The 25,622-nt window shown below is 43.2% G+C and overlaps 1 pseudogene; it reads left to right on the top strand.

Annotated features, from left to right (window-relative positions):
- The window catches only part of LOC121275688, a 46,136-nt pseudogene extending 21,073 nt beyond the window's left edge, over positions 1 to 25,063 (top strand).
- The last annotated feature ends 559 nt before the right edge of the window (positions 25,064 to 25,622 follow it).

Raw genomic sequence — 25,622 nt, 5'->3', positions numbered from 1 at the left:
AATTGCCCCTTCAGAGGGCTAGCACAGACATGACAAGCTGAATAGCCTCTTTCTGTGCTTTAACCATTCTATAGTCCTGTGATTTTATGATCAATTGACCCAACTGCAATTTTAGGCTGAGGCCTGAGCCTGGAAGCAGTGACAGCTTCCTCAGCCAAAGGTGAATTGTGGGGCAGAAAAGGCCCTGGCAAGTAGGTTGTTTTTTAGATTTCCATTTGTGTTATTAGGATTACGAGCGACTATCTTTACCAATTGTGATCCTGCACATGCCCCCACCAGCAATCCCAGCCAACCCTGCCCTCCCTCCACAATTCCACATCACTTGTGACTGCCAGGGGAGATTTCCTTGGATCTTCAGAGAATAAAAGACCAATGGCTGCCTTTCTGCACCTTCTCACAGCTGATTTTATAGCTGGTTAAACAGCTAGAGGTAGCTGAGTGTTGGAACTAGAACAGCAAAGGGAAAAAATTGACAACTAAGGCTTAGCAACTGGCTTGTTGCATCCAAAGTCTGACCTGTCTGATAACATTTTTCTGTTGAATATTATCAATAGATAAATTTGTGTTATCTATTGGTCTATAGAACCATTGAATGAATACAGCATAGAAGGAGGCTATTTCGCCCACAGCAATTCCATTCCCCACTCTATCCTTATAGCTCTGCTAGCTTATTTACCTCAAGTGCTCAGCCAATTTCCAGATTTCAGTTTTCAACTGGGTTTGTTCTACCCAAAGTCTGACCCAATTTCCCTCACTAGTCTTCATACTCTATATCATGAACTAAATTATCATTCTGAACTATAAATAACTCACTGTGACCTTTGAGCACTGAGAATGGGCAAATTTGAATATTCTAGAAGGATTTACTTTTTTGTACTCATTAACAGTATGTGGTCATCAATGGCAAGCCCAATATGTATTGCTCATCCCTAATTACCCTTAGAAAGTGGTGGTGAACTGACTTCTTGAACCAAAGCATTCTGTGTAATGATGGTACTCCCACAGTGCTGCTATTTCTATGTCAATTGTCTCACTTGAAAGGGAGCTCGGAAGATGGTGTTCCAGTGCATCTGTTGCTCTTGTCCTTCTGGATTCAAACTTGTCTAACCTTTCTGCTTGGGTGGCCACATTTCCATTTTTTTGTCACTCAAGGAAGGAGTTGATGAGCAAGTTTCATAAAGCTGAGGTTTGGCACAACATTAAACATTACATTTTTTTAAAAAGTTGAGGTATGAATGGATGAAACAACTTGCTGAGCAAAAATAAAGAAATGTCATGGCAATAAATGGTTCAGCTAAAAGAAAAGTCATTAATAAAAGTGACCATTAGAGTGCGAGATAGTCACAGTGTATGTATCTGGCTCACGCCCAGTCTCAGGGTGCTCAGTCACTTACACTCATCCACTTTGAGTGGGTGTGAGTACGTTTTAGTTTGTGAGGATGAGGATGAGACTGGGAATAAGGCAGACACACACACACTCACTCTCTCACTCTCACTCACTCTCACTCACTCTCACTCACTCTCACTCACTCTCTCTCACTCTCTCTCACTCTCTCTCACTCTCTCTCACTCTCTCTCACTCTCTCTCACTCTCTCTCACTCTCTCTCACTCTCTCACTCTCTCTCACTCTCTCACTCTCTCACTCTCTCACTCTCTCACTCTCTCACTCTCTCACTCTCTCACTCTCTCACTCTCTCACTCTCTCACTCTCTCACTCTCTCACTCTCTCACTCTCTCACTCTCTCACTCTCTCTCTCACGCACCCATACTCACCCACAGACTCACATTGTCACGCACGCTCACTCACTTTCTCACACTTTCTCTCCCTCACATGCTCTCACACACACTCTCGTACATCAGCCAGCCTCTTTCCCACTCTACCCCAATCCCCCACCCCACCGACACTGGGCCCCGCAGCATCTCACCCCCAGGCCTGGCAGCAAGCGTCTCATGCCAGGCCCTGGCAGCATCTCCTCCCAGACCCCAGCAGCCTGTCCTCCCCATGGCCCCAGAAGCCTCTCCCTCCAGCCCAGAAGGGGAAAACAGTTCGGACCAGTACTCTTATTTCCCAGATTTCACTGGTGCTCCATTTTAAGGTATACAAAACCAGTTGGGAACCAGTATTCCTATTTCTCAGTTTTTACTCATTTTTCCTTCAATGGGGAGAGTGCCAATAACCTGTATGATGGTCTAAGTCAGGGATCTGTAACCTACATCTCTGGAGCCATTTGTAGCTCCTCAATACCTCATTTGTGGCTCCCAACCTTCTCCAGTTGGATCACATTAATATGTAACTACATAAAATAAGCAAAATCAAGGAAAATAAGAGTCGTGCTTTTATTGTCGGAATAAAAAGTTAATCATTATATTGAGTTTTAGAGTTTCAAATGATTATTTCAACAGAAAACATAATGATGCTCTAAATGAACCTGTTTGTATGGTATAGCTGCACCATGGGTAGGAATATCACCTTTGATTCGAGGTACAGGTTTTATGGTTGCTACGCTTATCATTTCTAACATACCTGAGATCATAAATTATTCCGAATGTGTTATTATAATCTATTTTTATCATGAGAATCAATAGCCATAAAAGCTGTTAGTTCTATGCATCTTAAGTTGCGGTTTGTTTCAAATATGACTTTACTGACAAGATTCAATGCATGTATTTTCTTCATGATATGTGTAAATTAAACATTGTACCTGAGACACTTGATAATTTGTCGGTTATTTGGTTTAGAAATGCCAAATATTTGTCTTACAGCTCTCAATATGCATCTCAGGCCTTTTTTTAAAAAAGGCTCTTCAGGTAAATAAGTTTCCCTAGCCATGGTCTAGGTCATGTGTTTGGGCAGTGCTGTCAAAGAAGCCATTATGAGTTACTGCAGTACATCTTGTAGCCAGTCTTCACCATTGGTGGAGGGAGTGAATGTTTAATGTGGTAGTTGGAATGCGAATCATGTGATGTGCTTTGTCATGGATGATGTTGAGCTTCTCAAGTGCTTTTGGAGCTGCACTCATTCAGGCAAGTGGAAGATATTCCATCAAGTGCCTGATTTATGCCTTGTGGGTGGTAGAAAGGCTTCAGGTGAGATGAGTCACAAAATATCCAATCTCTGACCTGTTCTTGTAGTATTTGTGTAGCTGTGTTATGGCGAGCGGATGGTAAATGCCAAGCTGCTCAAATCCCAGAGAGAAACTTGAAGCAGCTGCCACAACTACTTGCAATTTGTAGTTGTTTCAAGATGCAGGCTCTGAATTTAGTAAAAGGAAGGCCACCGAGGCTTAGAGGTTTTTTACAAAACTAAATTAAATGTTTTTTAATAAAAGAAAAAGATTTTAAGCACATACGCATGTCTATGAATTACTGCTATAATAACTCTAAATCCCCTAATTAACCTCACTTCCAGTTACACATCCGTTAAGTCAACAAAACACACAGATTTAAACAGACTCAGGCAAAGCACACATCCTGGGCAGTCAAATTCAAAGAGTTTTCCTCAGCTTTGGTTCCTTGTAGACAGCAACTTGAGGCTTTTCACACTTGTGTTAGCTCTTAAAATGCCTGCCCCTTACACATAACCTCATTCCCTTTTTACAGATTTCTTCCTTTTCAATGTAAATCCTATTATTTCGATATGTCTTTTCAACTCTACCTTTCTAATAATAAAAATCTTTCATAGACAATTTTTATCAGTAAGCTTTGGGAAAAATAAACACACTGTTTGGCTTTGCCTCTGTTGGTTAGGTGTAACACCTTACCACCTCTTTGAAATTCACTTTTCTAATTTATCTAAAAATGCAAATGTTCCCTTTACACCTCACATTCTAAAACTTCAGCCAAGTCTACCTATTTAAAATTTGAAACCTAGCTTCTCTTCTTGATACACCAAAGCCTCCAGACCAGCTGTTTCTAATTCAATTAAGTCTCTCTCTCTCTCTCTCACACACACAAACACAATTTCTAACTTACAATAAATTCCAATAACATTATGAAAATTATTACATCTTCCTGACAAGCTGGTCCAGTTAATTTCTGGTCAATGGTGACTCCAGGATGCTGAAGATGGGGGATATGAGGATGGTAATGTCATTGACTGTCAATGAAAGATATAATAGCTAGATTCTCACTTATGGAAATGGTCACCACCCATGTGCTCCATGACAAGAAAGTTACTTGCCATTTAACAGCCCAATCTTGGAAGATGGCCAAGGCTTGCTGCATGTAGTCACTGACTGCTTCATTATCAGAGGAACTGGAGTGAAACTAAACATCGTGCAATTATTGTCAAACACCCCCACATCTGACCCTATCAAGGAGAGAATGCCTTTGATCAAGTAACTGAAAATGGTTGGGCCTAGGACATCATCCTGATGAACTCCTGCATTGATGACTTGGGATCAAGGTGATAGGCCTCCAACAATGACAATCATATGCCAGGTCTGACTGCAGCCAGTGAAGAGTTTTCAGCTTGACCCAGATTGACTTCAATTTTACTAGGATTCCTTGATGCCACACTCAGTCAGATGCTGCCTTGATGTCAAGAGCAGTCACTCTCACTTCACCTTCATTAAAATACTTCATTTACATTACAAGTTAGATAAAATCATGTTAAATTTAAATATAGGATTACCTCCATAATCACCTATATCATGATCTTACTATAGTGATTCAATATCCATTTCAAATTATCAAATAGCCTTTCAATATCTTTTTTTAATACAGATCATGGTGTGGAAATTATTGGAGGCCATGAAGTTAAACCCCATTCAAACCTTATATGGTATCTATCCAAAAAGATGAACGTGGAAAGAAGAGCAATACACATTATTGTGGAGGAGCTTTGATCAGAAGTGGATGGGTACTGACTGCAGCACACTGTCAATCGTAAGTTATAGTGTGTACATTTATTAATGAAATATTACAATGGTTATTAACTCTAGGTTACAAACAGTTTAACTCCCACAACTAACCCATATAAAATAATTACTTTCTAACACTATAGCCACACCATTAATGTTACATAAAGCACCATATTCCTGTTTTTATAATCTTTGAAATGATAAGTCTAATTATTTACTTTCAAAGTGTTATGGGGTATTGGTTACAGGTCGATATTCCTTAAAGAAGCCTCTGTAGTCTTCCATAAGTTAACAGTAAGTCTTTATTAACTATGAGAACTATTTACACATGTGCACTAGAGAGTACAAACTAAGACCTGTCTCCATGCTTAGGTCTCCACACATCTGTGCTCAGCACCACACTGACCCCTGGGTCTGGATCATGCACCTTCTTACATCACTGTGTGGATGGTACTGTACTCAGTCCTGCATTAACCCTGTATGTGTCAGACCCTTATATTACATCTCCCCCTAGTCTTTATCCAATGCATTTAGAGTTAAACTAAGTTTACTTCATGTCTTACGTTGTCATCAGTCCCCTACACTCACACAGTTGTTACTACATTCTCGCCATTGCTACATAATCACCACTCCATCTCCCCTCTTAAAGTCCTTGAATTTAAAGGTTCAGGCAGTCAGGAGACCTTATAACCCTTCTATATCTCATTTGCAGTTCTGTCAGAGGAATGGTAATCTCTGTTATTGCTGGTTCTTCCTGCTGGTCTAGCATCTTGATACCTTTGTCAATATCTCCTCACTGTGCAGTGGGAGTGTTCAGTCAAGGGATAGAGACTCCTCCTGTTTTGCCTGATCATGCCCACGTTAGTCTTCTTTTAGAGGTTAGTCCTCTTTTTTTAATGACAGTATCTTCTCTCTCAGTCTTTAATTCACCATGTCACCAATGCGTAGTTGTGGTAAGCATCTGGTACATTGCCTTCTGTATATGAACTTCTTTATTTGTTCGTGGAATGTGGGTGTTACTTGCTAGGCCAGCATTTATTGCCCATCCCAGAAGCCATTTTTAAGAGTCAACCACGTTGCTGTGACTCCAGAGCCACAAGTAAGTCAGACCAGGTAAGAACAGCAGATTTCCTTCCCTAAAGGGCATTAGTGAACCAGATGGTTTTTTATGATAATCAACAATGGTTTTGTGATCATCATTAGGTTTTTAATTCCAGATATTATTGAATTCAAATTCCACTATCGGCCGTGGTGGGATTTGAATCGGGGTCCCCAGACCATTACCCTGGGTCTCTGGATTACCAGTCCAGTGACAATACCACTACGCCACCCCCTCCCCCCTGGCACTGTTTTTGTGATTGGGTGTCCAGGTAATCCTTGTTAACCAAACCTGGCATTAACTTTTTCAGCAGGAATGGAAGTTGTGTGCAGAGTTTCCTGTCCATCAGCAGTTCAGATGGGTACAGGCCATATTGTAAGGAGGTAGACCCGCATGTGAGCAGTGCTGTGGGAAAGTCCTCATTCTTCTTCAGGAGGGCATTTACTGTACGGACCCCTATTGCAGCTTCTCCATTTGACTATGACAATCATGGCAAACTGGTGCGTTGGCAAAAGCTGTAAGAGGTGGTGAACTGTGCAATGCATTTAATGGAAAACTGTGGGCTGTTATCAGACACAATCTCATCTGGAACGCTGTGGCTTGCAAACATCTCTTTTGGCGCCTTAATTACTGCTTCTGTGTTAGTTGCATGTAGTTGCTTAACCTCCACCCATCTGGAGAAGTAATCCGCCACTATAAGGAACAATTTGCTGTTGAAGACAAACAGGTTGATGCCCAGCCTTTCCCAAGGCCTGTTAGGGAATTGTGTGGGGATGAGGGGCTCTCTTTGGTCCTGCCTGTGCAACGTGCAAACCTGGTAATTCCCGCTGGTCTCTTCGATCGCCTTGGAGATGCCTGGCACCTGACAGCGGATTGGGCCTGTGCTCTGCACTTGGTGATGCCCAGATGGCCCTGGTGTATTTTTTTTTTTTGAAGGATCTCTGGCCAACAGATAGATAGGCTGGGTGACCAGCTGTTCAATGTAGACCAGGTGGTCATCTATAACTGTGAAGTACTTCTGTAGCTTGAACCAAGTTTTTGTGGTCCTTCCATTCAGTCTCTGTTGACGCCATCCTTGTTGGCAGTTTTTGCGGATACAAGCATATTCCTCATCGCACGTTTACTCCTGATGGATCTGTTGGAGTTTACGTGTGGTCGCTAGCAAATGCCTCTTCATTCATTGGGTGCAGGCTTCCACTTCTTCAACAAAGACATCCTGTTTTGTTAGGAGGCCCAATGTGGCCCTTGAAAGTGTGCCTGCTGTTGTCTGGTTTTTACCTTGGACATAAATCATCTCATAGGCAAACCTTATGAGGCAATAAGGCATAGGCAAAACTTCTGAATTCTGGGAGGCATCTTTTCCAGCTCCTTCTCATCCAATAAGGAGACCAGTGATTTGTGCTCCATTTCAGTTGTGACCTTGAGGCCAATGATGTAGTCAGAAACCATCATGCATGCCCATGTGACTGTGAAGGCTTTCTTTTCTATGACAGTGTATCTTGACTACATGTCCAACAGCCCTCGGGAAATGTAGTAAGCCAGTTGGTGACTTCCATCCAGATGTTCCTGAAACAGGACCACTCCAAGGTCTGTGGATGAAGTATCTGCTGCTGTGGTGGTGGGCAGGGCTGGGTTGTAGTGGGCCAGAAATTTAATGGAAAGCAGCATTGTCTTAATGCAAGTGAATGCTTGCTCTTGATGTGAGTCCCAGCACCATACTTGGTCTTAAGTGCCTCAAGGGTTCTGTGATCTGTGCCAAATTTGGTAAAATCTTTGCCAGTTGGTTCACCATCCCAGGAAATGCTAGAGGTCAAGGACTGAGGATGGGGTGGGGAACTTGCTTGATAGCCTTGGATTTTTGTGGGTCTGCCGTGATGCCTTTGTTGCTGAAGATGTGACCCAGGGATCAAATTGATGTTTTGGAAAACTCGCACTTGTCGTTCAGCATCAGCCCTGCTTCCTGCAGGTGCTGTAAGACAGCTGTGAGTCTTTGTCATGTCCCTCCACTGTTGCACCATGAACCAAGACATTGTCCATGTGGCAAATGACCCCTTGAAGGCCTGTAAAATGGCCAACATCATTCATTGGAATATTTCTGAAACTGACGTGATTCCAAACAGCAGGTGGTTGAAGCAGAATCTGCCGAAGAGGGTAATAAATGTTGTCAGAGACCAGGGTTCCTCATCAAGAGGAGGTTGCCAGAATCTCCTGTTTGAATCCAGTTTTGAAAATACCGTGGTCTTAGAGTTTAGTCAGGCTTTCGTCTGCTGAGGACAAGGGATGGACTTCTCTGGCTACGGCCTTGTTAAGCTGGGTCAGGTCAGCGCAAATTCGGAGGGACCGTTCGGTTTTGGGACTGGGGCCATTCAGGAGCACCATGCGGTCGGTTGTGTGGCTGTGGAGATGACTCCCATGTTTGTAATTTCGTCCAGCTGCTGCTGTACATCCTTCTTGAGAGAGTGGGCTAAAAGGTACACAGGTTTAGCATTCTCTCTGTATGATCCTGTGGGCGTTTTCCAGATGCCCCAGTCCTGCAAAGAGCTTTGGGAACTCACTTTTGTATTTGCAGCCAGGCCCTTGCTGGCTGACCTCATCAGTCTCATGTAGGAGGTTCTGCTCAACACCACTGGTGTTGCAGCTTAATAGTGAGCTGACCTGGTTATGGATGATGGACAGAGACCCTCGGATTGCTTTGTCCTTACACCTCAGTGTCACCTGCAGGGTGCCTTTCACCAGCATTTATAATCCTCCTGCTGTGTACAGAGGTGCCGTGGGTGGCATCAGCCTTTGGGTTGCCAGCCATGGTTCTTTGTCTGGCAGAACTGTCACGCTGGCTGCTGTATCTAATTTAAAATTTCTCGGATGGCCATTGACAGAAATGTCTGCATTCCAAACTGAGAAACAAAGATCGATGACCTCATGGCTCTGTCTTCTGCATTTGCAGTCTTGACCTTATGGATAATCTTTAGGCCTTCCATGCATTTCAGAGGTTTTGCCTTGCAGTTTGCCATATTTTCCATTCCTGTTACATTGAAAGCATTGTGCTACGCTTGCAAGATATTGATCTCGCTTGTGAGGGTGCTTCATTCCACAGCGCTGACATGGTCGCTCTGCTGGACCCTTGGTCACTCCTTGCTTTCCTTGACTAAGTGTCTCTGTGGCTTAACTAGCTGAGCTGAGGGTTGGCTTCTGCACCATGTTTTACTCTCTCCTATTAAGATTATCCTGTGCTGCTCAAAGTTCTGTCTATCTGGATTGCCTTTTCCAGGGTTAGGTCTTCCTTTGCTTGCAGGTCTTCTAACTTTTCATTTAAACCTGAAGCAATGCTGTATCTTAAGAATATTTTCCTCCAAAGTCCCAAATTTTGTGATTGGCCAAACAAATTCTGACTGTGACTGTTGAGAGCTTTCCAAACAGCGAAAGATCTCTGAGAATTCCCTCTACTATTGGTACCATGCAGCCCTGAAGATCTGGAGATCTTCAACTCTCAAGCCAGAGCCTGTGTGGAACAGCGTCGAGGGAAGGTGTAATGACACGACAAGAAGCAGATTGTTAAATGTTTAGAGAGATCATGGGCAGAATTTTACATCCCAAGGGCGGGCACACGCCCGACCCGATTGGGCACAAAATTGCGCAAGATGATGTCGGGCGAGTGTCCCGATATCATTGCACACTCGTGCTACATTTTGCTCGGTGGGCACGCACCAAAGTCAGAAGCTCACCAGCCAACAATTAAGAGGACAATTAATCCCATTAATGGTGCAATTGTCTCCAATTTTTTCATGGCCCGTCCAACCTTAAAGTTGGCAGACAGGCAAATTGGCCAGGCAGGCTTTGCATTTTTCATTAAACCTCATCCGAGAGCAGAATGAGGTTTCTGTTATGAAATAAAATTTTTAAAAGTCTGGGACAGCATTTGTATGACATATATATTTTCAGGGGCTTGATTGTGATGCATGGACATTTTTTGGTAGCTTTTTAAACATTTACTAAATCATTTGCAGGTCTGCAGCTCCCTGAGGCAACCGTTCCTTCAGGGAGTTCTCTCACAGTGCTCGGAGTTCAGTGCTTAGTGTTAAGGGTCTGACTCAGGAACCAGTTTTTAGTAACGTTTTTGTTCAAACAGCACTTCTGACACTGAATTATTTAAAGATATCTCAGGACTTGCTGTAGCCTGGGATTTTAAAAGATTTAGCTCATCCTTGCATGTTCTTCCAACTCTGCGCTCTGAATTTGGACTTCCAAAGGAGGTTCAATGGAGTTTCCTGTTGCAGTAAGAATTTTTAAAACTCTGCCTTCAGCTTCCAAGCCTTTCTCTGGAGCTCCGTGATTTTCCCTCTGCTCCTCTGCCTCTCCTGGATCTTCTTTTAGGTCAGAATGCTTTGTTGTAATTTTCTCAGTCTTCCAGCACTTTGGCTTGTCTCTGCATTTTAGCAAGTTTCTGGGTATTTATCTTCTAGCTGCCAACATGTTGTTTGGGGTTTTGTTAACAGGTCGGTATGTCTTAATGAAGTATCCCTATTCTTCCATAAGTTAACAGCAAGCCTTTATTAACAACTTGAACTATTAACACATGCAGTAAAGGTACAAGCTAGGAATTTTCACCATGCTTAGGTCTATATGTGTCTCTGCTCAACACTGCACTGCCCCTGGACCTGGGTCACATGCCTTCTTACAGCACTGTGTGGGCAGTACTGTACTTAGTCCCACATTAGCTCTATATGTGCCAGACCCTTATACCACACGTAGATGACCTGGTTGTTAAATGGCAAAAAATATGGTAATCTGGTTGTGTGCATGATTTGATTTGATCAGCCAGTCATCCGACATCAATGCAAACCCAAGGCTGTGCCCTCAGGAGTATTTCTGTCCCCCACTGCTTGCCCAGCTAGGAGGAACGTGCCTGTTAGATCACTGGCTTGCAGGATTATATGGATCAAGTGGCAGGAATCATTGTCCTTAATAATAGTTCTATCCCTGCAGGTCCAAACAATGAGCTCACCATGTTCTCACATGTCAACATTGTAAGAAACAGGATCACTTTAATAACATCTTGAGCACTTGTAGGAGAAACAAAACAAATTTAGAAGAACCTATGTTTTGATAACTTATACGATTTAATGCTCTGGTGACACCATTCCTCTTGTCAAATTAAAGCCTGTCAGTAAGTATTCAATAAGGCTGATTTTCTGAATATGTCCTCCTGGTAGGGAGCCTTACTGCAGGCTGCAAGTATCAGGAAAATATAAGTAAGGCTCCCTGACTACAGTGTGCAGTTAGAAAATTGGCCAGAGCAGAACTGAGCATAAGAGGGTAGAACTTCTGCAACCCTTCACTAGGAGTGCACATGGAGAGCCAGAAATGGACTTAGGAACTGGATATATTGGGCTTCATGTTGGAGATACTGTGGGGCCGTGTAATGGATAGAACATCTGTTTGCTTTTTGCAAGGCCTTTGAGGTAGGAGGATGTTGACTCCACGCACTGGGAGTTTCTGTGATCCATCAGTGTGAACAACTATGCACCTCGCCATCCACCAAATGGCATGTGTGACCCATCTGAGAGTCCAGGTCACAGAACAAAAAGGACATTTGTCAATATTATTTAGCTGAAACCTATTTAGAAAGGGGTATTGGAGCACTAGTGCGACCTTTCAGAGGGACGGGTTCCTACCTCTCCCCTGCCCCCCAGTAACCCTGTTGTTGGCCACTCTTCTACAGTATGTAGCCTCTGAAGAATGACAGGTACTTAAATGTGCCTCTAATGCAGTGGGAGAGCACCAGTGGCACAGGCATTAAGGAAGGACCATCTGACCTTGCAAACTTTACATAGTCAATGATTGGATGTGCTCCCTGACAGTTGTTTAAACTCACTTAGATTTTTAGAATGAATATTTTTCAAATGTTTTGAATTTTATTTTCATCCGCCAGTTAAAAGCCGCACCTCCATCTGTCTGCATTTTACTTTGTAAATAACTAAACTACTGAACTTATACTGGAGATCAGAAGAAAAAATGCAATGACTGGAAATCTGGGGTAAAATTCTAAAAATGCAGAACAGATGAATAGATGAACAGATCAGTCAGCATATTCCACTAAAATGCCAACTTTACAGATATTGACTGAACTGCTATTGATTTCCCATAATTTGTGCTTTTCTTAATATGCTAATCTGCATTACTGTATGTTGGCATGAAATGCAGAAGCTTTGCATTCATGGAGGAGAAGGGTATAGGGAGTATATGGAAACAGGGAGAGGAGAGAAAGATTGGGAGCAAGTTCATGTGGAGCATTAACACTGGCATAGACCAGTTGAATCGAGTGGCTTTTTCCTGAATTGTCGACTCAATGTTTGATTGGGAATGTAAACAATAGTAAATGGTAAGGGTCTTGGTTAACTTTGCTCAGCTTGATATTCTTACACTGTTTGTGATCTTGATTGTTCTTTGATTGACTAATTTCTGAAAATTGCTGTCTTTAATGGAAGCAAAGCATAATTAACTCTTTCTAATGAAATACAAGAAAGGGTCTATTCGAGTAGTTCTTGGAGCACATTCGCTTTCACGGAATGAGAAGAGTCAACAAAAACTTCAGGTCAAGGAGCAACATCCCCATCCACAGTTTAACAAGAAAACTAAAGAAAACAACATCATGCTACTTGAAGTATGAATTTTATTTTTTTCATTCTGGTTTGTTCGTGATGTTTGAAACTTGCAATTTAGAAAGACAGAAGTTTTTTATTTCACAGAAAAATAACAGCTTTACCTTTTCAATTTCTTTGACTAAAGCTTACAAAAAAAAATTAATGAGGTCCGCTAATAGTTTTGTTGGTTCACCTACTGCCAAAGATTGAGAATCAGGCACACAAGATTACAGTATTTGCTATGCAATGTCATGTAACTCTGAGGTAACATCAACAGAATTTTTTTTTCATTCACGGGATTTGGGTTTCGCTGGCTGGGCCAGTATTTATTGCCCATCCGTAATTGCCCTTGAGAAGGTGGTGGTGAGCTGCCTTTCATGAACCGCTGCAGTCCATGTGGTGTAGGTACACCCACAGTGCTGTTAGGAAGGGAGTTCCGGGATTTTGACCCAGTGACAATGAAGGAACGGCAATATATTTCCAAGTCAAGATGGTGAGTATCTTGGAAGGGAACTTCCAGATGGTGATGTTCCCTTTTATCTGCTGCCCTTGTCCTTCTAGATAGTTGTGGTCATGGATTTGAAAGATGCTGTGTAAGAAGCCTTGGTGAATGTGCTCCAAGAACTACTCGAATAGACCCTTTCTTGTAGATAGTACACACTGCAGCTACTGTGTATCAATGGTGGAGTGAGTGAATGTTTGTGGATGTGGTGCCAATCAAGCTTAAGTGCTGTTAGAGATGCACTCATCCAGGCAAGTGGGGAGTATTCCATCACACTCTTGACTTGTATCTTGTAGATGGTGGACAGGCTTTGGGGAGTCAGGAGGTGTGTTATTCGTCACAGAATTAGTGAAGAAAGAGTTAGGTAGCAAGAAGGAAAAGAACCTTTACAATGGAGGCTTTTGTGTTCATCTTGAGCATCTTATCACCATCCACGCAATAATCATTCTAACTGATTGCCAATATTTTTCTTGCCCATTGGTTAAGCTTCGGTTTGACACCTTTCATTTTGGTAAATTTTATTTCCTGTTTACTTCTTTTATAATCATATTGTTAAAAAATCTTTCAACTAATTTAGCTATGGTCCTAAAGACAGTCTATCAAAAGATTCTTAAATAACATCGACCTGAATTTTACCTTTGGTGGGCGGGCCCGGGATCGGCCGGGATACAGACCCCGCCAACCGCAATCGGACTCCGACCACAATTTCACGCTGGCTGGCCAGCTGAAAAGCTCAGCACTGCTGGGGCAGGGGCAGGAAGAGGGTGGGTGATGATGTCACCACTGGTGCAATTGAGCGCTGTGAGAGAGCTCCCTGAAGGCAGAGGCAATTTTCCCCTTTAAGGTTCTTGTTGCCATTCTGGGTTGTCATTCATTCTCACTGAAGACCTTCCCAATATTCTTTGGCTCGCTCTTGGCAGCAGGATTTCTGACATGACGAGCCAAGGAAATGGCCGGTGGGGTGGGAGAGAGAGGAAAGGACAGATCAAGGTACTTTTGGTTGCAAACAATTGAGAGATGATGGAAAGAAAGAGTGAACACTTTTTAGGGTTTAGGGGAAAATAAGGAGGCAAACAGGGGGAAAAAGAGAGAAAAGTGCTGTTGAGCAGGGGGAGAGAGAAGGATGCTCTGTTGCTGAGAGAAGAATGATGAAGGGAGAGACAATGCTAAAGCATAGAAGAGAACAAAATGCAAGAATAAAAAAGTTCCAAGACCTCTTGCTCTGCTGCTAGGATTGCTATCAGGGCTCCCTTAGCAAGATTGTAGAAATATTTGTAAGTTACAACATGGAAACAGGCCATTCAGCCTAACCAGCCCATGACAGCATTTCCCGCTATTTCCTTACATTTTTCAGTGCAACAACAATGTAACTATGGTGTTACGTCAATTTTCAGTTCCGAGTGTTAAGAGAATTTGTGCACATGTGCTACAGTTTGTAAACTGGACTTGTTACTTGCAGCTTTTACAATGAAACTGAAAAACTTCCATTACAGCCCTCTGCTGCTCATTAACATAGCTTCACCCTCACGCAAAAGGCTCAAGAACGAGAGCTTCCTGCAATTCCTGTTGTTTTGAGCAAGATATGAATTTATGCCCAAAATATTTATGGAGTTTTGTGGTGATGTTTTAAGTGTTTTCTATATTTCTCCTCAATGTTACTGGCATTTTTATACTGCCAAAATGTTATGTTAAAGTTTCCATTATTGAATTTTCTTCAACTTTTTGTGCCTAATGTGCATATATGATAGTTTAATGGCTCATAACTTTAATTTTTATACATAAAAGGGATTTCAGAGAAGGAGTATGGCATACATTCTTACTATCTTTGAACACATATTGTTTGGTATTTTTTCCTTGCTTATCGGATAAGCCTCTGTTTTTCATCTTTCCATTTAAGAATTTTTACTTTCTTTGTTTACCAATCATGTAGTTTAAAATCTTTAAATTAGTTTGGCTATGCTCATAATCAGAAAATTCTTCAATAACACAATCTCCATGACTGGATAGTAATGAAAATTCTTCTCTCTCTCTCTCTCTCTCTCTCTCTGGTTCCCTGTCACATTCCCACCCTGACTTAAATTTCTCTCCATTGCTCATTCCAAGATCATTGCTGGTCACCCCTTCCCACCCAGTGCAAAGGATTCTGGAAGGGGACATGACCAAGCCACCTACTGCACTTCACTGCTTTTCACCCGGTTACCACCACTCCTCAGGACTGCTTTGGTGGCAGCAAAGATGTCGATGTTCTCAAATGGAGGAAAGGACCCAAGTAGAGGGGAGCTTTGCTCTTTAAGGTTCTTACTGCTACTCAGGGTGCTTTGTAGATATTTCCACTGATGCCCTGCCCAATGACATCCGACTCCCTCTTGGCGAGCAGACCTTGTGCTACTCAGGGGAGAAGGTGATTTGGGAAGAGAAAAGGACAGGTTAAGGTTGTTTTGGAAACAATTGCGGGTGATAGAAAGAAGGAGTAACAGCTTTCCAGGGTTAAGGAACATAGGAATATAGCAACAGGACAAGGCCATTTGGCCCTTTGAGCCTGCTCCACCATTCAATAAGGGAAAAGGAAGAAGCAATCAAAGTCTGTTTGAAAAGAAAGAGTTGCTCAGGAAAGAGAATAGGGAGCGAGAAGGATATTCTGATGCTGGGAGAGGATTAGCGGAAGAAGAGCTGCAGCATGGATGAGACCAAGATGCAAGAAGAGATGCATTATAGGATCTCTTGCTCTGCTCCAATGATTACTATCAGGTCTTCCTCACAGAATTGTAGAAATATTTGGAACTTACAACACAGAACAGATCATTTAACCAAACCAGCTCATGTCAGCACTGCCCCATCATGGACTTTCCACAAAGTTTTCAGTGCAACATCATTAGGTAAGGCTTTATACTGACTTCAGTGCCAAAGATCAAGAAAATATGTGATGCTTCTTAGTGCAGTTTTATACCAAGGCCCAATAAAGTGAATTGGCAAATTAGGCAAAAGGATAGGTCAATAGAGATGCTGTGGTAAACATTTAGGGGGATATTTCAGAATACACCAAATAGATACATTCCAACGAATAAGAAAAAGCCCTAGGTTCGGACACACCATCCGTGATTAACTAGAAAGTTTAAAGATGTATCAAACTTAAAGAAAAAATATATTATTATGCCAAGACAGGTGGAAGGCCAGAAGATAGGACAGAATATAAGGAACAGCAAAGGATGACTAAAAGATTAATAAGGAGAGAAAAGTTAGCACGAAAGAAAGCTAGACAGAAACATAAAAAAACAAAGTAAGAGTTTCTATGGGCAGAGTTTTGCCCTTGGCCTGCGGGATTGGTGGGGGCAGGCGGGGGGGTGTTAGGAAGCCGACCACTGCCTGCATTAGACAGCGCACCGCAATTTCATGCTGGCGGGCCAATTAAGGCCTGCCCAGCATGATCTGCAAGCAGTGGTGCTGAGTGCTGCCTGTGTGGATGGGGGAGGGAGGCATTCTCCTCATTGGAGGAGACATGCAGCTCCTCCATCTCATCCTCAGCCAGTTTCTTTCCCCGTTGCAGTGCCAAGTTGTAAAGGGCGCAGCAGACGATGATGATGATGCGTGACATCCTCTGGGGACTGTATTACAGAGCTCCCCCAGACCGGTCCAGGCACCAGAACCGCGCCTTCAGCATCCCAATGGTCTACTTCACCAAGTTGCGAGCTGCTGCATGAGCCTCATTATAGCATCGCTCTGCTGCAGCCTGAGGCTCTAGCACAGTGTCATCAGCTTCAGACTCTGTGGGTAGCCATTGTCCCCAAGGAGCCAACCCTGCAGCTTCTGTGGACCCTGGAAGACTTCAGGGATACATGAGCAACTCAGGACGTAGGCATCGTGCACACCTGCAGGATGTGTTTCTGGTGGTCGCATACCAGCTGCACGTTCAGTGAATGGAAGCCCTTGTGGTTGATGAAGTCCACTGAGTGCAGCAACAGAGATCTGTGTGCCACATGAGTTCAGTCAATCGCACCCTGCATCTGTGGGAATCCCGAGATCAGGGCGAATCCAATGGCCCTTGCATCCTGGCTGTCCCAGTCCCGGGTGAAATGTACAAGTTGTGTGCCATGGAGAAGATGGCATCCATGACCTCATGGATACACTTGTGGGTGGCAGCTTGTGAAATCCCACAGAGGTCACCTGTGGAGTACTGAAAGGAGCCACTGGCACAGAAATTAAACGCTGTGGTCACTTTTATAGCCACTGGCGGTTGATGCTCCCTATGTCCCCTTGGCACCAAATCCTGCAGTAAGTGGCAGATATTAGCCACCAGTACTCTAGACATGTGCAGTCATCAGTGACACTGGCTGTCAGTCATCTGCAGGAATGGCAGGTGGTGTCTATAGACTCTGGGTGTCACTAGGCACCGACCAACCACGGCTCACTGTCACTCCTGGGCAGCGTGTGCAGGAGCCCCTGCTGCCCCTTCTTCATGAGGTTGCTGCTCCTTTGCGCGGCCAGGTGCCTCAGTCGCTCACTCCTCCATCTTCTACAGTCTCTGTTGGCCATCAGGCAAACAGCTAGGTCACCAAGATCCATGATCCTGACGTGGTCCTCCTGCAGCATGAGAGAGAGAGAGAGACGTGGTTATCATGGGTGTACTTAGCACCTTTCCTGGCCCTGTGTGACTGCCCCTTAATGCTCGACGGAGAGTGCTGGTCACCCCTCGGATGGCCAGAGATGAGTGCGCTGCATGGCTGCCGTGTCAGCCTGTGACATGGGGAACACTGGTCCAAACCAGGATGCTGAGATTGCAAGGGGCTGTGAGCGCCTCCAGCAGTGACTGCTACATGGCCAGCGTTGGTGAGGAGATTGTACGATGTGTGCAGTCCAACTGCTCCATGGTCCAATAAAGTGGTAGCGTTCTCGAAGTCGGTGCCAGAGGGGTGGTGGGGTGGTGGTGGGGTTGGTGGGGGGGTGGTAAGGTATGGAGAGCTTGGTGATTCTTCAATGCCTCTGCATTGCTTGTATGAGAGGGCAGGCTAGGAGCCCGACCCCAATCATATCACTACGGCTGTGCCTGATCTGTCTTAGTGGCAGAGGCATGGACAGTTTATACAGGTGTCCCTAATGCATGGCCATTTCATTCGCTTACCCTCCCCCATCTCGATCACCTGTGCACAGATGCAGCGCCAGGGCAGCACTCGACCCCCCACCGACAATTGTCATCTCCGAGGCTGACCAGCACTTTCACGCGGACACTACCCCCCCAACCTCACCCCCAGCAATCGCCTCCGGGGCCAGGCATCAGTTGCCCCCGCCCACGGCTACCCTGTGGCCTGTAAACAACGGGCGAGCTGTGGAGAAAGCTGCTGCTCACTCGCCTCCGTTCCCCCAAGTGAAGGCCGCCAAGTGCACATTGCCTGCATGCTGTTGTGAAACATGTCAACGTTCTTTCCCGCCAACGAGGACGGACGATACGGTGGGGTTCCAAGAGCCTGATGGGATGGCCTTTTAGTTATATGCTAATGTATTACAATTAGCTCCCCACTGACCGATGGCAGGAAACGTGGCCTGCCGTTGGCGGGCTGAGCAGACAATCGTGGCCCGCCTTCCTGTTATGAAGATCGTGCCATATTTTCCGCGCACACCGCCTATCACACCTGCTGCCAACGGGCTCGGAAAATTCCATCCTATGATTCTTCCACTGGATGTTCTATAATACGTTTCCACATTATACCCTTTCTAAAGGCCCAATATCCTTCCTATAATGTGGACATGGATTGCAATGATTCAAGAAGGCAGCTCACCACCACCTTCCCAAGGGCATTTAGGGAGGGGCAATAAATGCTGGCCCAGCCAACGACGCCCACATCCCACAAAATGAATGTAACAAAAGCTCAATTCTGCATCTCTAATTGAAGCCTCATCAAGGTCTTATGTTGATTTATTATTACCCCTTGGCTTTTAATTTTATACCACTTGTGATAAGACCTAGAATTCCATTAACTTTTTTAAGCATTTTATCAATATTACCCAAAGACATGTCATGCTATGTGAACCATATCCTTCCATTCTTCCACAGCTATGTGTTTGCATAGTTCCCACAAGTTTTTTTTTTAAGCCAAAACATAGCACTTGGTACTTAATCAACATTGAATTCTATTGAATGTTTTTTCCCAGATTCCTGCATTCAGTGTTTGGTTTTCCAAAAATAATTAGAAAATCATAGCTTTTCCAAACTATCAAATGTAATGTCAAAGGAGAGCCAAAGCTTGATGTTAAAATTCATATACATGTAGATGAAAAGACTAAATACATCACACATACAGATCAGAAACACTCCAGGTTCAAGTTCATTACTGCCAGCTGGGACAGTGGTTGGTAATCTATAATTGGCTTCAAGCACCGTTCAAAATATGATCAGCTGGGAATCCTGCTCCAGATTGGCCAGTGCTTCCTGCTGTGCAGATGTTTGATAAGAATTGTGCTGGGCTGTGTTGTGATACTCCACATAACAACAACCACCATCATCATAAGACCATAAGACAGAGGAGCAGAAATTAGGCCATTCAGCCCATCGAGTCTGCTCCGCCATTCAATCATGGCTGATAAGTTTCTCAACCCCATTCTCCCGCCTTCTCCCCGTAACCTTTGATCCCCTTACCAATCAAGAATCTATCTATCTCGGTCTCAAATACACTCAATGACCTGGCCTCCATAGCCTTCTGTGGCAATGAATTCTATGGATTCACCGCTCTCTAGCTAAAGAAGTTTCTCCTCATCTCTGTTCTAAAAGGTCTTCCCTTTACTCTGAGGCTGTGCCCTTGGGTCCTATTCTCTCCTACTAATGGAACCATCTTCCCCACGTCCACTCTATCCAGGCCTTTCAGTATTCTGTAAGTTTCAATCAGATCCCCCCCTCATCCTTCTAAACTCCATCGAGTATAGACCCAGAGTCCTCAAACATTCCTCATATGTTAAGCCTTTCATTCCTGGGATCGTTCTCATGAACCTCCTCTGGACCCTCTCCAGGGCCAGCACATCCTTCTTGAGATACGGGCCCAAAATTGCTCACAATATTTTAAATGTGGTCTGACCAGAACCTTATAAAGCCTCAGCAGCACATCCCTGCTTTTATATTCTAGTCCTCTCAAAATAAATGCCAACACTGCATTTGCCTTCCTAACTACCGACTCAACCTGCAAGTTAACCTTAAGAGAATCCTGGAGTAGGACTCCCAAGTCCCTTTGCACTCAAGATTTCTGAATTATCTCCCCATTTAGAAAATAGTCTTTGCCTCTATTCTTCCTACCAAAGAGCATGACCTCACACTTCCCCACGTTGTATTCCATCTGCCACATCTTTGCCCATTCTCCTAACTTGTCCAAATTCTTCTGCAGCCTCCCCACCTCCTCAATACTACCTGTCCCTCCACCTATCTTTATATCATCTGTAATCTTAGCCAGGATGCCATCAGTTCCTTCATCTAGATCATTAATGTATAAAGTGAAAATTTGTGGCCCCAACACTGACCCCTGCGGAACTCCACTAGTCACCGGCCACCATCCTGAGAAGGACCCTCTTATCCCCACTCTCTGCCTCCTGCCAGACAGCCAATCTTCTATCCATGCTAGTACCTTGCCTCTAACACCATGGGCTCTTATGTTATTGAGCAGCCTCCTGTGCAGCACCTTGTCAAAGGCCTTCTGGAAGTCCAAGTAGATAACATCCATTGGCTCTCCTTTGTCTATCCTACTCATTACCTCCACAAAGAATTCTAACAGATTTGTCAGGCATGACCTCCCCTTGATGAAACCATGCTGACTTTGCCCGATTTTACCATGCACTTCCAAGTATCCTGAAATCTCATCCTTAATAATGGACTCTAAAATCTTACCAACGACCGAGGCCAGGCTAATCGGCCTGTAATTTCCTGTCTTTTGCCTCACTCCCTTCTTAAACAGGGAGGTTACATTAGCGATTTTCCAGTCCTCTGGGACCCTCCCTGACTCCAGTGATTCCTGAAAGATCACCACTAACACCTCCACTATCTCTTCAGCTATCTCCTTCAGAACTCTGGGGTGTAATCCATCTGGTCTAGGTGATTTATCCACCTTCAGACCTTTCAGTTTTCCTAGCACCTTCTCCTTGGTAATGGCAACCATACTCACCTCTGCCCCACAACTCTCTTGAACTTAGTGGAAGACATGAGTGACATCCCCAGTGAAGATTGATGCAAAGTATCTATTCAGTTCCTCCGCCATTTCTTTGTTCCCGACTACTACTTCTCCAGCGCCATTTTCCAGCAGCCCAATGTCCCCTTTTGCCTCTCTCTTATCCTTTATATATCTAAAAAGCCCTTGCAATCTTCTTTTACACTCAAATTTAATCTTCTTCCTCCTTATTTCTTCTTTTTTAGTTGTCCTCTGTTGGTCTTTATGGGCTTCCCAATCCCCTGGTTTCCCACTGCTCTTCGCCGCATTATATGCTTTCTCTTTAGCTTTTATGCTGTCCCTGACATCCCTTGTCAGCCATGCTTGCCTCGTCCTCCCTTTATTATGCTTCTTCTTGCTAGGGATGAATTTTTGCTGGGTCTCCCAAATTACTCCCAGAAACTCCTGCCATTGCTGTTCTACTGTCTTTCCTACTAGGCTCATCTCCCAGTCAATTCTGGCCAGCTCCTCCCTCATGCCTCTGTAGTTGCCTTTATTCAACTGTAATACCGTTACATCTGATTCCAGCTTTTTCCTCTCAGATTGCAGGGTAAGTTCTATCATATTATGATCACTTCCTCCTAAGGGGTCTTTCACCTTAAGATCCCTTATCAAATCTGCCTCATTACACATTACTAAATCTAGAATTGCCTGTTCCCTAGTGGGCTCCACCACAAGTTGCTCCAAAAAGTCATCTTGTAGACATTCCACAAATTCCTTTTCTTCACGGTCCATACATGATGAACAACATCTGGAGAGCCATAGCAGAGGGTGGTCAGTGCCTATGGAACCCTTGCCTGATTCACGTCAGAGTATTCAATCCAAGAGGGGAGACATTTTTGAGGCAGGTTCCTTACAAGGAGAAAATTACAGTCCTTCTTTGGAATAGATCAATACTGTAAAACCTTCATGTTTTGAGGAGCAAAAATATTAATTTATTCTTATTGTACCACAGCTGTCCAATGAAGCAAAGATCAACAAAGACGTGTAACTGCTCCCACTACCAAAAGATAAGCATGCAGATGTGAAACCCGGAACACGTTGTACAGTGGCAGGATGGGGAGTAAGAACTGCAAAATCTAATTCTCCATCTGACACACTTCAAGAAGTGATGCTAAATGTGATAGATCGTAAAACATGCAACAGTAAGGATTATTACAATCATAAACCTGTCGTAACCAAGGACATGATCTGTGCTAGTGACAGCAAAGGTTGAGAAGATGCAGCCAAGGTGAGTGGCATTGTGTTAGTTGCTATCAGTGAAAGTAACCTTGAAACTTGTAGAATTTCTGTAAAAACCCATGGGTTCATTAACACATATTATTGAAGGAAACCTGTTCTCCTAACCTGGTCTGGCCTATGTGTAGCTCCAAGCTCTCACCATGGAGATTGACCCTTGACTGCCCGTCAAGTGGTCTTAAGCCCCACAACTATGACAAAATAGATATAAAACTGGCCAAAATATTTCAAGAAGGCCACTCACCATCACCACCTTCTCAGGGCATCTAGGCACGAGCAGTAAATGCTGGCCTTGCAAGCAATACCCACATCCCAAGAATTAATATAAAAACTAATAAAATGATGTGTAGTGAATGGTCCTCTGTGTTACATGTGTGGATACACTAATCACGGAGGAGCCATCTTATATGTAGCTCAGGTAACTTTCTAGAATTTCATGTCTATGCCCTGTATCAAGTTGGCTCCTTATCGCTATAGTAATGTGACTTCCAAGTTTTGGATACCATTAAATTCTGCCACTGGTAGCAGTATTAGATTCCAGTATTAGGTTTGAAACACCATAGGAGAGGTCCGGTGATCTCGATTGTTTGTGACTTCGTTCAAAAGTAATTTATTTACAGGCTGTAAGTGATTAACAGCTTAAAAAAAAACTTTAATAATTAAGATAATTCTTAATGGGCAGAATTTTACAGCCCCATCTCAACAGGCATGAACCAAAAAATGCAGAGAGCCATTCAAAAGTCCATTGCCTTCAGCGGGAACATAAAATCCCGCCAGTGTAAAATTCCGACAAATATTTTGCTGAGGCTGGGGAATGTTTCTGATCTTGTAGCAGGGCCCAGATGTTCAACTGTTTCAAATGGCCCCAGCTCAGCTCTCAAGCCAAGACTAAGTGACACCAACTATTGAAGAGCATCATAGAGTTGAGCAGGGAAGACAGCCTTAAAAGCTTAAAGAAGGCATTCAAAAAAGTGTATCTCAGGAAATTTGTTAAGAAGTTAGAAGCCCATGAGATTAAGGGGAGAGTGACAGGATGGATATGGAATTGATTCAGTAACAGGAAGAAAAAGTGGTGCGATGTTTTTCAGACTGGGAGGTAGTTTTTATAATGGCATTCCCAAAGGTTAGCTTTGAATCCTTTACTCTTGTTAAGATTTATAGATGACCTAGATTGAAGTGTATAGGAAGGCACGTGATAAAGTTTGCAGAAAGTAAGAAACTTGCAAATATAATCGATCTTGCTGAGGATAGTTGTAGAATGAGTAGGCCAATAGCCATGGGTCATAAATTCACAATCGTTGACAATAGATCAAGAGGGGAGAATGTTTTTCATTCAGAGTTGTTGGGATCTGGAATGTTCTACCTGAAAAGATCGTGAAAGCTGATTCCATAAATAATTTTGAAAGCGAGTTAGAGAGTTATTTGAGGTTGAGGAAGTTAGAGGATAACTGACCAAAAGCAGCTAGGGACCTCTTTCAAAGATGTGACAGACCAAATGACCTCCTTCTATGTTGTAAGTTTCTATGATTCCATGAAATGACAAGTGTTGATGAGTTTGTTACAGTTATGACTTTTATTTTTAGTATGTCTTGCATTTATTTGATGTTTTCCAGACAGCAATTAAATGAATATTTCAAATTTTTCTTCTACTTAAAATACCTTCTCCTGAATCCAATTATGAGCATGTGTTTGAACACACAAAATGAGATAATAATTTGCTCCCAAATGCAAACTCACCATCTTCTCAGACCAACTAAGGATGAATATGTGATGTAGTTTTGATGCCCAAACTCTGTGAGCAAATTTTTAAGAGTACTACATGCTTTCAGAGGCTGCTGGTACTGTGGAAAGTGCAAATGCAGGGACACAATGGTTGTGGACAAAAGCCATGGTTAATGGGGAGAGATAAGAGGCTTCATGATAGCCCAGATCATAGAGGAAGTTCTTCTACTGAATTGCAATTTTGTAAATAAAAGCCTTTTTTTCCTATTTCTAGAAGCAGCCTTCTGGTGGTGTAAAAATTATTTATTTTTAACTACATTAACAAAGAGAGGAATGGACTGTTAGGTGGCAAGAGCTGATTTATAGCAACAAATTCAAGAGTGGGTTGGTTAATGACTGGATAGTATATCTGATGGAGGGATAGTGGAGGTAATCATGGCATACGGTGTTTTCTGGACTAGCCAGAATAATTGCAATGGTGTTTTCTAGATGTCTACATTCTGACATTCTTGAAAGTCTTAATGTGTGTATAAATACTGAGTACAGCTCAATTTGGCATGAATATATTGCAAACTGAACAGGTTCAAATGTAGCCAATTCCACTTAATTGCTGTCCTTTTCATTTTTCTTCTTCCAGGGTGATTCAGGCGGTCCTTTAATATGTGGCAGTAAATACAAAGGGATTGTGTCATATGAACCTAAAAAGCCAACTGCCATAAAACCTGGGATTTACACTCTCATATCGAAGAAATACCTTGACTGGATTCAGAAAATAATTAGCGTCCAAACTTACAGTATGACGACTGAAGGAATTTACTGAGCATTGTCTTACTACCATTCTGTGTTGCTTTGATAACTTGCTGAATTGCTTTGCTCAGAGAAAGACCAGCATGCTTTTACCCATACCTTTAGTACATTGTGCAGCATTTATTACAAAATATAATAAAAACCTGAAATGTGAAATTCTTAATGTGAAATGGGTCACACTTCATTAACTAAATCCTCAGTCAGGGTTATGAATTGTGAAATGAAAAACCGCTGAAAATACTCAGGTTTGGCAGGACCTGTGGAGAGAAACAGTTAACATTTAAAGTCAAAGATGACTCTTCTTCAAAACTGAAGGAAAGTAGAAATGTAATGGGTTTTATGTCTTTGAATGGGGGATGGGGAGGAAGAACAAAAGAGGTCAGTTCTGCTGAAGGGTCATGAGGACTCGAAACGTCAACTCTTTTCTTCTCCGCCGATGCTGCCAGACCTGCTGAGTTTTTTCCAGGTAATTCTGTTTTTGGTCAGGGATAGGGTAGGTGACAGGAGAGATTAAATGATAAAGTGGAACAAAAGGCAATAGGAGGGATAATTGTTGTAGCAAAGAAACAAAA

The sequence above is a fragment of the Carcharodon carcharias genome, chromosome 1 (genome assembly GCF_017639515.1).
Source record: "Carcharodon carcharias isolate sCarCar2 chromosome 1, sCarCar2.pri, whole genome shotgun sequence".
NCBI lineage: Eukaryota > Metazoa > Chordata > Chondrichthyes > Lamniformes > Lamnidae > Carcharodon > Carcharodon carcharias.
The sequence above is the reverse complement of the archived record's forward strand: the minus strand, read 5'-3'. Positions and strand labels throughout refer to the sequence as shown.